This window comes from Equus asinus, chromosome 4 (assembly GCF_041296235.1).
Source record: "Equus asinus isolate D_3611 breed Donkey chromosome 4, EquAss-T2T_v2, whole genome shotgun sequence".
NCBI lineage: Eukaryota > Metazoa > Chordata > Mammalia > Perissodactyla > Equidae > Equus > Equus asinus.
Window position 1 is genome coordinate 36,840,388 of NC_091793.1, and position 15,130 is coordinate 36,855,517.

At 44.9% G+C, this 15,130-nt stretch overlaps 1 protein-coding gene across 1 annotated transcript in view; it reads left to right on the forward strand.

Annotated features, from left to right (window-relative positions):
• The first annotated feature begins 2,537 nt into the window (after positions 1-2,537).
• ELK3 (ETS transcription factor ELK3) overlaps positions 2,538-15,130 on the forward strand; it is a 66,262-nt gene continuing 53,669 nt past the window's right edge. The window contains exon 1 of the mRNA XM_044744936.2: positions 2,538-2,945. The gene's annotated coding sequence lies outside the window, so the exon portion shown is untranslated. The remainder of the gene's footprint in view (positions 2,946-15,130) is intronic.

The following is a 15,130-nucleotide window of genomic DNA, read 5'->3' on the forward strand; positions in this document are numbered from 1 at the left end:
GATCATGCAATGTCACACCTCTTGGCTGCCTTTTGACAGTGGGAAGGAAAGCATGGAAAAGAGGAGTTATTATGGACTGGATGTTTGTGTCCCCTCAAACTTCATGTTGAAGCCCTAGCCCCCCACGTGATGGTGATAGATGAGGCCTCTGGGAGGTGATTAGGTTTAGATGAAGTCAGGAGGATGGAGCTCCCATGATGAGATTAGTGCCCTTTTGAGAAGAAACACTGAAAAGCTTGCTTCCTTTCTGTCTCTCTCCACTCACATGCAAGCACTGAGGAAAGACCACGTGGGGACACAGCAAAAGGCATCCATCTACAAGTCAGGAAGAGGACCCTCACCAATGTGCCAAGTCTCCCAGCAGCTTGATCTTGGACTTCCAGCCTCCAGAACTGTGAGAAATAAACGCCAGATGTTTAAGCTGCCCTGTCATGGTATTAGGGCAGCCCGAGCTAAGGCAGCAGTTTTCCTTTAGAATGCAAAGCACAGAAGCTGCTAGACCCCTAAAAGTAAAAGCCATTCCCTGTGCTGTGAGGAAGCGCAGAGTCAGCTCTGAATTACTCATTCATGGGAAGAGCTGGCAGTGGTGGTGTGGACAATCTAATACACCAGAAAAACTTCAGAGGTCTTCATCTGGTCTAAGAAACGCTAGCGCTGCCCTTAAATATTTCAGGAGTGCCTCAGACGAGAAAGCATCTCTTCAAAACAATTCAACTGCTTCACGAAAAGATGTACAACTTTTCTCTCTCACATGTTAGGATTCTACAAAGATTTGTCGTGAAAAAACACAGTAAAAAGCATCCAAACTATTGGTTTAAAATATACATCAGTTTGACTTTGGCATATACTTCTAAAAATAAAGCAACATGGTGTTCTTCGTTGTGTGTGTGGTTTTCTTTCCCTCCGTGTTAATGATAATATAATAAATTTATATCCTTCTAGTCCACAGACAGCTGGATCACACAGGGACACAGCGTGAGCTCTGCTGAGCGACAGAAGCCCATTAGGGATTAAGACGACAATCCGTAAAGTGGAAAATTAGCTGTGGAAAATCAGGGATTGATGAACAGCTCTCTTCTCCATACTCCTCCTCCCGCTTTACTCTCCTGCCTTGCACCCCCTCATGATTTCCCACCCTCCTCAGAGGTCTGGTGGGCCTGGTCCCAGCTCTTAGTGAACTAACCACACCAGCCGGGAAGCAGATGCTGCGAACTGGACTGTCCTACGAGTCAGGTGCCTGACAGGCACGTAGGGATGGGGAGCTGGTACCATCGTGAGGAAGACACAACTCTGCCCTTTAGAAGCCCACAGTTAGTGAGAAATTCGTAAACAAATAATCGTTCAGAAAGGTTGCAAACGTAAGAAACAAACAGTGGAGTAACTCTTTAAATGTGGTCCTCTGGAAAGGACTCACGCCCTGCCCCCAGGGAATCTGACTTAATTGGTTTGGGTTGTGTTTAGGGATCAATAGTGTTCAAAACACTCCCCAGGTGATTCTAATGTCAGCCAGGGCCGAGAACCACCCCAGACCTACTGAGTCAGGAACTAGGTGGTGAGGCCAGGCAACCAGTGTTGTAACAAGCCCCTCTGTGATGCTGGTGCAGGCTCAAGTTTGAGAACTGGTCTGCACTGCTAAGGAGTGGAGGCCTGGAGATGGAGGGTTCTGGAAGGTTAGCAATTGGGTTGGAGCACAGGGCTGGGGCTAAGGGACTCTTCCACAAGCACCTTCCTCCCTCCTCTCAGCCTCGGGGCAGTGGACAAGCTCACCCGTCAGAGCCTGGCCTGAGCTCTCCGGGGTGCGCCATCGCTGAGGGATACTGGATGTGGAGACCAGTTTTGACACCACAGAGCCTCCCTCGGAAGCCTCAGTCCCTTAGCCCGGTGGGCACTGCTCATTCCCCCGGGAGCTCCTTAGCAGGCAGGAAAGGTTGGGCCTGTGGTAGGCCAGAGGGAAGGGCCAGGAAGGTCTCTTCCTGGAGAATCCTGGCTTCCAGTTTAGGGCTTCTCGTCCTTTTCCCCAAAGTGGGCCCCCTACTCTGAGCGGTGGCTTTTTTTTTTTTTTTTACATCCCAGACAGGAACTTTGTCCATCCTTAGACAGAAACCATGTCTCCCTTTCTGCATATGCAACAGCTTCTCGTCTGAGCAATCACGCCCCCACCCAGGAGAAAAGCAGCCCTTTCCCAGAGCAACCAAACCCCGAAGCCCACTCCCGATGCCCCCTGCCCCACAACGCTTCCACCCCAGCTGACAGCGAACAGCAAGGCCAGCGGCCTCCCCATTTCGGGCCTCCCCGCCACAGCCAATTGGGCAGGGCACGAGCCCACGGCAGGGTCCCGCGCGGTCCCCAGCGCAGGGACCCCGGGGGAGAAGGGGGAGCCCGGGTCCCGCCGCATTCCGGGGTCAGCCCCCCGCGCGTCGGGGTCCCGCTGCCCCGGGTTTCTGGCCGCGTCGCTCCCCCCGGTGGGGAGGGGCTGCGGCCGCTCGGAGTCGCCCAGGGTCTGGAGGCTCCTCCCCTGGGGTGGCCGAGCAGGAAGCGGGGCGCGGGGGCGCGCGGCGCGGTGCGGGCGAGCGCGGGGCCCAGGCCGGAGTATGCGCGGGCCTCGGCGGGCGGCCCCGGCGCATAGCCGCGGCCGGGGCGCGCGGCGCGGGGCGGAAAAGCCTGTTTACACAGACTGCACACCGCCTGGGGAATAATGCAGTAAAGGAAGTGAGCCGGCTCGGCCTGACTGCTCCAACTTCCTGCTCTCACACACACCAGAGGAAAAAAAAAAAAAAAAAAAAAAGGAGCGAGAGAAAGAAAAAAAAGGGGGGAAAATCAGGATCTCATTACAAGAGCAACAGACCGTCTGCAGACGCCTGTCAGCATGGAAAGTCGGGGGCTTTCGCCCGGTTCCTCCTAGAAATTCCCCCGAAGAAGGATCTTGAAAGCTCCCCCACATCTGGGTAGGTAGCAGGGCTTCTGCCTGTTGCTTGGACAGTTGCAAAGTTTCCTTGGGGGTGGGTTTTTCTTTCTTTCTTTCTTTTCTTTGGCTTGGTGGGGGTGGGGCGGGTGGGCGCCCCGGGGTTGGGTTCGGGCCCGGGCCGGGGGGCGCAGCGGGGATGCTCCAGCGCCCGCGCCGTTGCCGACCCGCCGGAGCTCCGCGCCGCGTCCGCGCGCCGGGCCGGGGGCTGCGGGGACCGTGCACCGGGAGCCCCCCTCCCTGGGACTGCGCTGTGAGCCCAGAGGAGGGGGCGCAAGGGGTGAATAGGGATGGTGAGATTTGGGGTCCCCGGGAGGAACAGCGACTGGAACAGGCTGCGTGCCTGGAGGCTGGACCACCGCTGACCTTGCCGCTGGGGCTGGTTCTCCCCCGGGGTGGCAGTGGGCACCGATGCTCGGATTCTGGGAGAGGACGAGGTGGAGAGGGAAGCGGAGGGCGTGGGGTGCGAAGACGCGGGGCTGGGGGCTGCGTCCACTCGCTCGGCAGGTGACCCCCGCCCGGGTCACCGCCCCAGGCGCACGCCCAGCCGGGCCTTTAAAAGCTGGCGGAGTCTACTAGACACGGTTTTGGAGAAGGATTGGGCACGAGATGGTCTTGGCGCCCCCAGCTCTTTAGGAAAGGGCTCTTCGGCTTGCAACTGAATGTTGGCCTGTAATACTACTGTAACTTTTTCGGGCGGAGGAATTAAAATTTTGGAGGGTTAGAAAAGAAAACCCCCAAAAACAGAGGTCTCGGTTTTGTTATGTTTTCTGAACCGAATCATCCTAAGGACAAGTTGCAGTTAGGCGGCGGGTGGGGGTGGAAGCAAGAAATGTTATTTCAGAAACTGCAAAAGGGGCTTTTTAGAAAAAAAAAAACGAGTGTCGGGAGAGTTTCTGGCTTGTCTGGAAACGGCAAGACTAATTGCCATGCGCTTCCGCTTTGAAACTGGCAGCAGACAGCATCTTGAAAATGACTCACTGGAGGAGCTCACAAAGAAACTGTGGTTTGCTCCTTCTCAGGTTTATGTATTTGTGCCTTTTACAGTTTCCTTTGTAGTGTTTCAGGGGTCCCCCGCTGACCCCCTCCCACCCTCCCGCTTTAGGAAGCCCCTGGCCGGTCTTTAACTCCCCCCAGCACCCCAGCCGCCGGGGAGGAGGGAGAGGCCGGGGGAGGCTAAGTTGTTTTTGGAGTTGGCTGGGGAGAGGGTTAAAGGGATTCTGCTGCTGCAGGGGAAAAAGTTCCCTGAATTTTCCACTGGCTGCTGCAGGAAGAGAGCCCCTTTAGTCATTGCTAAGTAATGTCTGCACACACACCAAGTAATCTCATTAGGAGTTTCCGCTGCTCCGCACAGGAGGGGTTTTGTGCAGCCACTGTCAGCCGGGGGAGCCCTGCGCTGGAGAGGGAGACCAGTTACGGCTTTATTTACTCAGAGGTGCAGCCGCCCAACGAATCTTTTCAGGGCAGCATCTTGAAAACTTTGAAGTCCCCTTGGCCATTTTGCATTTCGGACTTAACAGGTTTTTCTTTCCCAGTCGTGTGTGTGTGTGTGTGTGTGTGTGAAGTTTCTATTGCCCAAGCAGCTCAAACACACCCATTCTCTCCCATCTGTGCTTCAGTCTTTGTTGGGGGGGGGGGGGGGGGGGGGCGGGGTGCGGAGAGGGGGCGGGGGGAGCGGGAGGAGATAAGAAACCAAGCCTATTCCAGGCATCTATTAATGAGCTCAAATCGATTTCGGAGCCTTATTGCCGAACAAAATAGCCTCTGATCTCTCTCTCTCTTTCTCTCTCTGTGACACACATTTATTTGGGAAAGGTCAGTTATGAGTTTCAATTTATGGGGATTATAAAATTACAAATTGTGTTAGGAGGGCACGTGGGTCAGACAGTTAGGAAGACTGGCCATAAGTGTTTTGAGAGTTTCCAGTAATGATCCTGCCTGCAGAAACCCTTGATGGTCTTTCTGTGGTAAATATAGCCAAAGCCTTCTGACCTTTTTTGTTTTTTTTTCCTTTTTAAACCTTTAAATGTTGGAAATGTGTAGAGTTGCTAAAAATGGTAAAGAATTTTAAGGAACCGGATTGCAACTCTGGGGCTCCTTTAGTGACAAGGGCGTGCTGCTTTCTTGAGGGTTTTTAAGGTGTTGGTGATTCTTTTACGGTGTCAAAGCATGTCCTAAAGCAGCCCCACCAGGGTAGGGTGTGAGTCATTGGACATGAGTACAGGATGTCCCCAGTGTGGTGCCTGGCACAGAGTAGATGCTCAATAAATTGTTGCCTTGAAAGCTATGAGTAGCATAACAGAACTTACAATAAATAGATAAGAAAAAAAGCTTTCCAAAGTTAACATCATTCTGCATGAGCATCCCTTAAGGATGGCGGCTGTCGAATTGTCTCAAGACCACATTTCCTTCGAAATAAAAAGGAGGTGATTAGGATTCTTCATTCCAATACCTTCTTATTTGGAATGCTTAATTTTCATTTATATCAGTAGTTCTCAACCAAGAGTAGTTTGCCTCCCAGGGGGCATCTGGAGACATTTTGATTGTCCTAACCAGAGGGAGTGCTGTTTGCATCCAGTGGGTAGAGGTCAAGGATGCTGCTAAACATACAGCACTGCACAGGACAGCACCCCCCCCCCCCAAAGAATTTTCCCTCCCAAAATGTAGGTGGTGCCCAGATGGAGAAACTCTTGTTTACATTAATGAGGATGATGATAACTCTTTTACATGCATTCACTCAACGAACAGGACATTTAAAAGTCATCAGTAGCACTTTTCTGCCACGTATATCACACAGTGTGCATGAATTTTCTCTGCCTTTCTGGTCAGTGGTATGCAATAGAATGACACGTGGATGATGACATGGTGATGGTGTACGTTTGTGAGCTGGATTAGACCATCTCTGAACCTCACTCACTCGGTACTAATTTAGCTTTTTAGACCAGAAGGACAACAGCCCAGATGGAGGACAGCGGTGATTTTTCAGCCTCATTTAAATTTTGAAGTTTGCTAAACATTTATTAAAGACCTCTTCTTTTTCTTATTTAAAAAAATTTAATAATTCAAAACTGCTAATACACAGTGAATGCAACACTGAGATCATAATTGAAATTTATATTGGTAATAACTTTTTGGAACTTGAATCTTTTCCTGAAATCAGTTTCAAAGGACTTCCAGGCAGTGCATATAAATTAAAATATTCCTTTCCTAGCTGTCAGATATTGGATTTTGTCTCTTTGGTGCTACCCAATTATATTTATATATATGTATTTGATTCAAGAAACCAATATGGTTGCAAAACATTACCTATTGACAAACCCAAAACACTTAATAAAAATTACCCAAGGATGTGACTTCCTGGAGTAGAGACTTTTTTCGCTGATGGTGAGTTACTGCTTACTAATTAATGGCTTTGCTCATTTCTAGTCCTAGGGAACGAATCAGCCATCTCCATGTTTCCCAGACCTGGGGTTCCTCATTAAACTTTAGAAGAAATGAGTTCTCTGCCTAATCTGGCTGTGCTCTGGCTCCTGGCAGCTGGCTTGTGCCCCTTCCCAAGAGCCTGTACCTATATATACACATGAGCGACATGGGTCGTTTGAATGAAGAATCCCACTTCTGTCAAGTTTTTCTGTTTCAGGCAAGAGTTTTTTATGTTCTGGTTATCCATAATTCCTCTTTGCCTTAGTTGATTGATTTATGACATATTTGAGATCACACTAGCCTAACAGTGTTTTCTAAAGGTTAGTTGTTTTTCTGTTATAAAAAATATTAATGTGAATTAGCTTAGGAAAATTCAGAAAACCACAAAGAAAAAAAAATAAACATCTCCCATAATCCTATTTTGTTAATATTTTGGTGTATATTTTTCCGTTCTCTTAAAATGCATGTGTGTATACATACACACATATGTGCACACACACATAAAGTTTTCAATTGGAATCACACTATGCGTTCTGTTTTGTAACTTATTTTCACTTAACATACCATGTAACAGATTTTAATAACTAGTTCTAAGACCAGAATTAACACACATAGAGCTTGTGTTTGTTGATCTGATGAATGTGTTGACTCAACAGTGGATTGACATAATTTCTACATGGACTCGTCCAGTGTTTTTGTCTGTGGCTCCAAGTAATGTTCTAAGAATGCTGCCCTCTTGAAAGACTGAATTCATAAGTGCTGTGAAATTTGGGATTTTGATGAGTTTCTCTATGATTTAAGAATGAGTCATGATTTTCAGTAGAGTATCAAGATGTAGTAACAGGAAGTCCAGGGCACTACACATCAAAATAGAATGTTAAATGATGAAGAAAAGAGAAACTAGGTTAAACCGAAAATACACCTTGAAGTTCTCTAACTAAAAGGAAGGAGGATGGTACCTCTTGCATACTTTAACACGTCTTGTTTGTTACTGTTTCGTTTTCTGTCAGTAGAGTTTCCAGACTTTGAAATTGGTGTTTTAAATGGATTTTCAGCTCAGGATTACTGTTGCTCAAGGCCAGTTTGAATTGAGATTATCCAGCGTTTTGGTTGAAACCATGGCACTGAGACCATGAAAATTCTGGTTTTGCCACTTATAGTGCAGTCTCAGAAAACTGAATTATGTGTGTGTGTGTGTGTGGGTGTATGTATGTGTAACCTTCTGTTAAATCCTAAAGGCCTTCAAAAATGGTCGATCATTCAATCTCTTAAGTAACTATTCTATGCAGAAGTTTGACTCCTCGTGCCTCCTACCCACAACCAAAAGAAAAATGGCCTTTCATCCATTACTGGAAACTTATGTATATGGCAGCAGTTTAAAAGTAAACTTTGAATTGCTCGTTTCAGTAAATTGTAATTAGGTTTGAGTTACCACTAGAAATGAACTCGTTGACTACTTTATGTGTTTTAATTTACATTTCCTGGAAAATAATTATTATTCTAAGAATTAAATGGGATTATTTTATAATTTAGCTGTGCGGTTTTTTTGTATATTTTTAAAGAAATTAAGATGAGGGTTATACTAATGTATTCTAATTTGAATTGGACTGAACCGAATTTACTCACACACATGCTCTAAGAAGAGGTTCCAAAGCACATAGTATCATACGTATTTTTAAAGCTACTACATGTAAGAACAAGTCCTAGTTTTCCATATATGAATATGGGAGTGATGGAGTAAGTATAAAACACACTCATCTGATGCCTTCTCTTAGACTCTGTGGTGAGGTTAGCATTCCTTTACTCCAAGCAATAAAATAATCTAAGACCCTTGGTGTCCCGTTTTTTTCAATTGAGGTATAGTTTACATACATGAAAATGCACAAATCTTAAATGTTATTGTATACACCCATGTAATCCCCACCCCCTACCTCCAAATAGAGAATATTGCCATCACCGCAAAACACTCCTTGCTTATGTTCTTTTTAATTATATTATGACAATTTCCTGATTTTACCATGTAGGTTATTAAACCCCTTACACCTTGATAAATACTACAGTATTTTTATTTAATCTGCCTGGTTAAAAATAAGTCATTAGAATGTGTGGATTTCCCCATGATACATACAATAAGAGGAAAAATTCCTTCGACATTATTTAATATCACCTAAGCTGACCAAAAGTAATATGTATACTGTGGGGAAAAGTAGATTCCCTTAAAACCAGTTGTGTTGAGAGAATATCACTTACTCTTCCAGGACCTCAGTTTCCCTGGCTGGATGGTAAGGTGATTGAAGTAGAGAGGCTGGAATAATTCCTTTCGAGTCAAAAGTCCTCTTCTGCTGTTTGAGAGTAAAGAACTTGAATTCTTCTAAGAGTTGTGAGAGTGTAATGTGAATTTTTGCTATCGCCCCAAGCAGCTCACTTCTAGACATATATAGCAATTTCAACAAGCTGCTGTTTTGTGGTGGGAAAGGGGGTTCAATTTCCCATCCAATCCCGTTTTGGCCCCTTATTGAATAAGGAACACCCGAGGGAAGGTCAGTATCAGATACTGGGCTCCTTTCCTCCTTTTTTTGAGGTCTGTGACAAGCGCCACTCATTTCTAATGACCCACAACTGCCTCATTCTTGGGGTGACTGTCTCCGGGTTGGATGCCCAAGTAAGGTTTTGATCACCAGGTTGGGCCCTACTCCCTCCTTCTGATAGTCTTTGAAAATGCTCTCCATCCTCCTCTGCCTTATCTGAGGACTCCCACATTCCCTCTCTCCCCCTCCAATCCCTTTTCCACCCACAAGCTAGAGCAATCCTTTATGCACAGATCTAACCATGTCACTCCTCTGCTTAAAATCTCCCAGTGGCCTCAGCTAGGATGAAGACCAAAATTCTTGACGTGAGCTGCAAGCTGTGATTTGGGGCAACCACATAGGCCTTTCCTCAATTCCTCAAATGTGTAACAGGCCATGGGGCCTTTCCAATGCTATTCTCTCTCCGGGAGTTCCCTTATCTGCCCCTACTCCCATTAGTTTTTCTCACTTCACTTTGCCTTGCTAACTTGTAGGCATCCTTCAGGGCTCAGCTCAGCCATCTCTCCCCTGAGGAAGCCTTTGCCGGTCCCGCACACTAGATCTCCCACAGCCATCCATCCCTGGCCCCAGAGCCCTCGCCACAGGCTTTACTTACACGTTTCCTCCTTACTCGAATTCTCCCTCTCCGAATTCTTACTATCCAAACACAGGTACTGAACAGTTTCAGATATATATATTTCTGGAGACTGAGTTAGTGTCCCTCATTATTCATTAATACTCTTCATCCAAAACTCAGGAACCAAGTAGATTTGATGGCATGATAGCCCTTGTTATCTGAAGTCACTGTCCAGACCCTTGAATCCATTAGATCTGGATAGTGGGGGATACATGTGCATGTATGTGTCATGATGTATTTCACATCTGTCGCCACCATCAGTCTGTAAGCTCCCTCTGGGCCTGATCTGTTTTTCTCATCCTTGTGTTTATCCCAGCACTTTGCACAATACCTGCCATTCATTGAATTTAAAATAATCTGAAGGGGGGAAAACTTGTCAGTATAGCCCTCCCTTATTTTGCCATTGGACTTGATAAAGCACTTTATTGCTTTGCATAAATCCAACTCTTTCCTAGATAGTAAATTACTTGGATTAATAAGAGTCATATCTCTTGGTTAAACCATAAAGGCAGCCAAGAAGATCCTCTATCGAGGATGTATCATTTTCTAGAGTTTTTTCCCAGACTTGCAAGAAAAATAGATGTACAAAAATCAGGTTAGTTTATTAATATCCGAGAGGACAAACTTTAGCCCTATTGTTGAAATCAGTGTTATACTGAGAATGGTTGGTTAACAGTTAGGGAATTCATAGACTAGTACAGTTTAAAAGACTCTCAATGTAAAGTTCTTTCCATGTTAAAATTAATCATTCTACGGCAACCATCATTAGTCCTTTATCAAGACTTCAATTGACCAAGTTTTCGCAGTTCCCTTGGGCTAAGTTCCATAATGTTCACAGTTAAAAGTCCTTCACTTACACAAAAACCTGAGGCTGTAGCTTTTGTCTGTAACTTTTTGTAATTAACGAATGATGTTTCTGATGGAATTTTAAAATAATAAAAGACTCTGCCTGTGTGATTATGAAAGGATGGATGACTAAATACCTGAATTTAGTGAAAGAGGACTAGTTTTGCTGTTAATTTCAGCTGGGTTTTGCCAAGGACCCTAAGTTTATTTGATAGTCAAACCTTGCTTGACTAGAATGCCTGATGAAGCCGATTTTTCTCCCTGCACTTAATTGTCAGAAGAGAGATTAAAACGGCAATAACAACAAAACAAGAGCCCCAGAATTTATTCCAGGTTATGCTCCTGGGTCACTGCAGGAATTCTCCTCTACTGTCTGCACCTTAAGTTCTCATCAACCTCAGAATGATGATACTGAGGCCCAGAAAGATTGGAATGTTGTATTAAGCAAGAAAAGGGGCTGTAGATGTTAGAAAAATATCCTGATACTGATAGTTAAGAAGAACACTTCTCTGGTTGATGCTCAGTGACCTGGAAGTGTAACTTCCTCACTATCCGCTTCTCCGACTCCTTTCGAGGCTAAAATCTGAGCCCTGGTTGTTGGCGTTCATTTGGAAATGAAAGAGATAAGCACCGGCAGTGAGGAAGGAGCGTGTGTATCTGGTGTGTCTCCACAGATGTAGGCTCCAGGAGGGATGGAGGAGTCTAAGAGAGTAGGACAATATGTGGTCTCAGTTTTTGCCCCTTCTCTATGCAGGCACACTTCTCATGCAGGATCCTAGCCCTCGTTCTGTACAGAGATGAGAGCATGAGGGAATGTGTGCTAAACTTCACTCCAAAGAATCATTGCTTCACTGTGAGAACTCAGGAGAGAACTTGGATTTTTTATGTAGTTTTCAGGAGAGAAGAAAGCTGAGATTCCTGATAATTTCAGCAAGCCCCATTAAGAACATCCAAGAAGGGGCCAAACCATTTCGTTTTGTTTAAAAGGCTATGTGGATGCAGCGCCTCCTTCTTTTGTATGGCCCTGCACTTCGAGATCCTCTGGAATCTAAAATTCATGGACATGGGCAGGGAAGTTATTTCTGCTAATGTCCCTGCCTGTTTTCCGAGCCCCAGATACTGATCATTTAGACCAGGGGGTGTTGGGTGGTAGAGCATTGCTTTTTGTCTTTTTAGAACAAACATCTCCAAATTCTCCAGGTGATCCTGAGTCAGGGTCGCAACTAGTTAAACCCCAGACAGAGACATGTCATCACATCTGCACTGAACTCTGGTGGAGGGCAGAAATGCCTGTTGATGGCCCAACTTCATCTTTAATAGTCAAGGCAAAAGCAGAAACATCGCTCAGCCAGCCACTGGGCATTCCCTCACTGCCAAATTCACTTCTTTAGGCTCTTTAACACTACTTCTCAATTATGCGTTAACGATACTTGGATAAATTGAGTCATTTTGAAGAGTCTTAAAAATTTCTTAAAGTGAATTGCTTTCATTACAAAAGTAAATCCTGCTACAAGATCTCTTGAGTCAAACAAAATGACCCAGGCATACTGGGGTTCTCAAAAGCTCAGAGTCACTGCCCTCAAATAAGAGCATTGCCCTGCTTTGTTTGAAATCAGAGCTGAACCACAAGAGCAGGTTCCCCCTCAGCCTCTGCCACGTCCTTTGTTGTTGTTGTTTTTTTAACATAAATATTGAGACCTACTAATTTGTCTTTAGGAAAGTAGGAACTTTAAGACCTTGACATAGAAGATCATACATGCACCAGATGATTAAAATACAGAAAGGGTGATTTTCTTTAGCTGGCGGACAAAGATCATCTCAAGTAGGATCTGGCTGGTTTCTTGCACGGTTAATACATTCACGTTGAACAGGTCTTGGAAGAGTAAGTAGGGTAACAAGTTGTATGTGACATTTCAAAAAGGGCTCAGCCAGGTTAGTAGATGGCAGATTCCTGAATGGGAATTAAGGGCCTCGACGAGGCTTGGGCTGTATATTTAATGTTTGATGCTAAGGGCATCACCAGCCATTCTCTCCTGTCAGATGCTTTTGGTGGCCTCTTGAAGTAAACACATGTGCACATTACCCTGACAAGAATGAATGAACCATCGGTCTTCCACTTGATGGCAATTTTAATGTTATTTTGTTCATTTATTCAGTGAAGTTTGGGGGTTAATAAAAAATAGGTTTCAAGTATAAGGCATTGGGAGAGGATTATTTAGATTTGAAGCCACTCACTGTCTATTTTTGCAGTAGGTTTCTTCGACATAACTATACTTAACAGGAGCACCAAGATATTTTAAATGTGTTCCGCTCACTGTCGTTTGTCTACAGGTCAGGCTCTATTTCAAATAGACATTCAGTGAAAAATGAGATGCCTTTTGCTTGCCATTCTACCTTAATGCCATTATGTTTTTGCTTCATGTTAAAAAGAACTGTATTAGAAGTTATTTAAATTTAGAAGAAACGCTCATCATCATGTGCAGCTAGACTTGATATCTATTTAAAAAAAAAGTGAGAGAAACATATGCATGTGGAGACAATAAAGCCATAAAAGGGATAGTCTACCTTCGTGACTTCAGATGGAGCTAAAATCCCCCACAGATGTCCACCACATGAGCAGGTGATGATGTCTTAAAGACCACGGAGTCACTGTTTTTTATAGATCCCTTCCAAAGTGCATATATTATCAAACCAGATTTATGTATAAATGCTTATGCCTAGAATTTGCATTTCCTAAACCGTGAAAGAGTTTTGCTGAGAAGAACACCAAAGAAAAGCAGTGAAGCTGAAGTGAGCACAGAATCCTGAAGCCTAGAAGAGTCTAGTTCCTTACTTTGGTAACTGCCCCATAAGGCAGCTCTTTGTGCTTCTCAAAAATCTCTAAAGAAGATGTCACAAATACCAGTAACTCATAGCTATTTTTGCAACAATACTATATATAGTTGGACCCAAAGACTAGCTAATGTCAATATTATCCAGCTACATCTAGATGTTTCCAGAAACCAACATATTTTGGCAAATAAGTTGCAGAAAAAAGTTTACAATACTATTAGCCATTTGTAAATTATCAGCAGTTCAAATATGCTGTATTATAAAGTTTTAACACTGATCATATACTGCCAAACAATGTCAAGATCAGCTAACTAGTATCATTTTCTGTATCTATATACTAGTTTAAAAAGACACGTAAAATGACTTTAGTGGATTTACTCCAGGAAGAGGGAAAGATAAGTTTCCCAGGAGTGCTGATGTTGAGGACAGTTTTCTTTAGTGACTTAACCATCTAGAAAAGATTGAAGAAATGGTACTTTACTATTTTAAGTTCTATAGAAGAAGATGAGAAGATGAGAGAGTTCCCAGCTTCTCCGGGAAGACTGTGGGTTCTCGTCCTCTCCAGGCCACTGCCAGGCTTTCTGTGAAGGGAAGCTGGAAGGAGAGGGTCAAGGGGCCTGTTGCTCTGTCCCGTTCCCAAGATTAAGTAGCCTGATGTGTCATGCAAGCGTGAGAAGCAGCCACTGGTGACAAGAGACATGTTCTGATGATGGCAGTAAATGAAGTAGAGACAGATTGGAACGACCTATGGGGAGGCTCTGGGACCTGCAGTGGCTTTGGCAGAACCACGGAACAGAAGCAGTGGTCACGCTGGAGAGAGTTTTGGGGGAACCGGAGATACGAGCCACGAGGGGAGGAAAGGCTCTGTGGGGTGGAACCAGGGAGGCAAAATTGCTGTGCAGATGTTGGGGGTGGCCCAGGCTAGGTGCAGCCGGGCCGGGGCAGGGGAAGGTGCACAGATGGTCACCTTTCTGTCAGGAAATGCCCGACGCTGCAGCAGGACGGGGATGCTGCGCACAGCTGTGCACATTTCCTGGTCCCCAGGATCCCTTGGGATCCTTGTGAGAGGAAGGGATGGTGTCGCAGCCCACACCTGACCCCACCCGGGACTCCTTCCTCCCCGACCCCGGTGTCATCCCAGTATGTGTGCACATGTGTGAGAGAGAAAGGGCAGAGTGATGCTGACAGTCATTTGTGTGGGTGGCCTTTAAGGAACAGCTGAGAAAGAAGGGCAGTATTGTTCAGCGCAGCATATTGCTGGTTGCCATCGATGGAAAAAGCGCATGTCCGGATTTTTAATTAGAAGAGCTAAGACATAAATTTTCTTTTTATTAAACATATTTTATCTTGCCTGTATTTTTTGTCTAATGTTTCCACTGGGTGGTACTGCAGGAATTCCTACCTTTTGCCTTGGATCTACCCTTCCCAGAAAGACGCCTCTGAAGCATAATAGGAGGAAGTCCTGATTTAGAAAGATTTTACAGTTTCAACACAATAGAAGAGTGTGGAGGATGCTCTGGCAGGAAGTGTTTCAGTTTCTGGATGTGGAAAAACCACCATCATTTTCTATCATGCAAAAGTGTTCTTACTACATTGGGTATATACTTTTGGCTTCACCAACTTATTATTTCATACAGAAAAGCTTTCAAGTTTATCTGAAAGATTACAGTTTCATTCCAGTGGGAGTGCTATGTAAGATTTCCTTTATTTTCGATTTTCGTAAAACTATCTTAAAGTTTCTAAGCAAATAAACATTTTCTGGTGTTAAGACAACCACAGATTTAAAAAATATCTGTTAAGGCTTTCTTTGAAGCTGAAGGCATTATTCCATTCTTATTTTAAAGATCATTTACGCAATGTGTT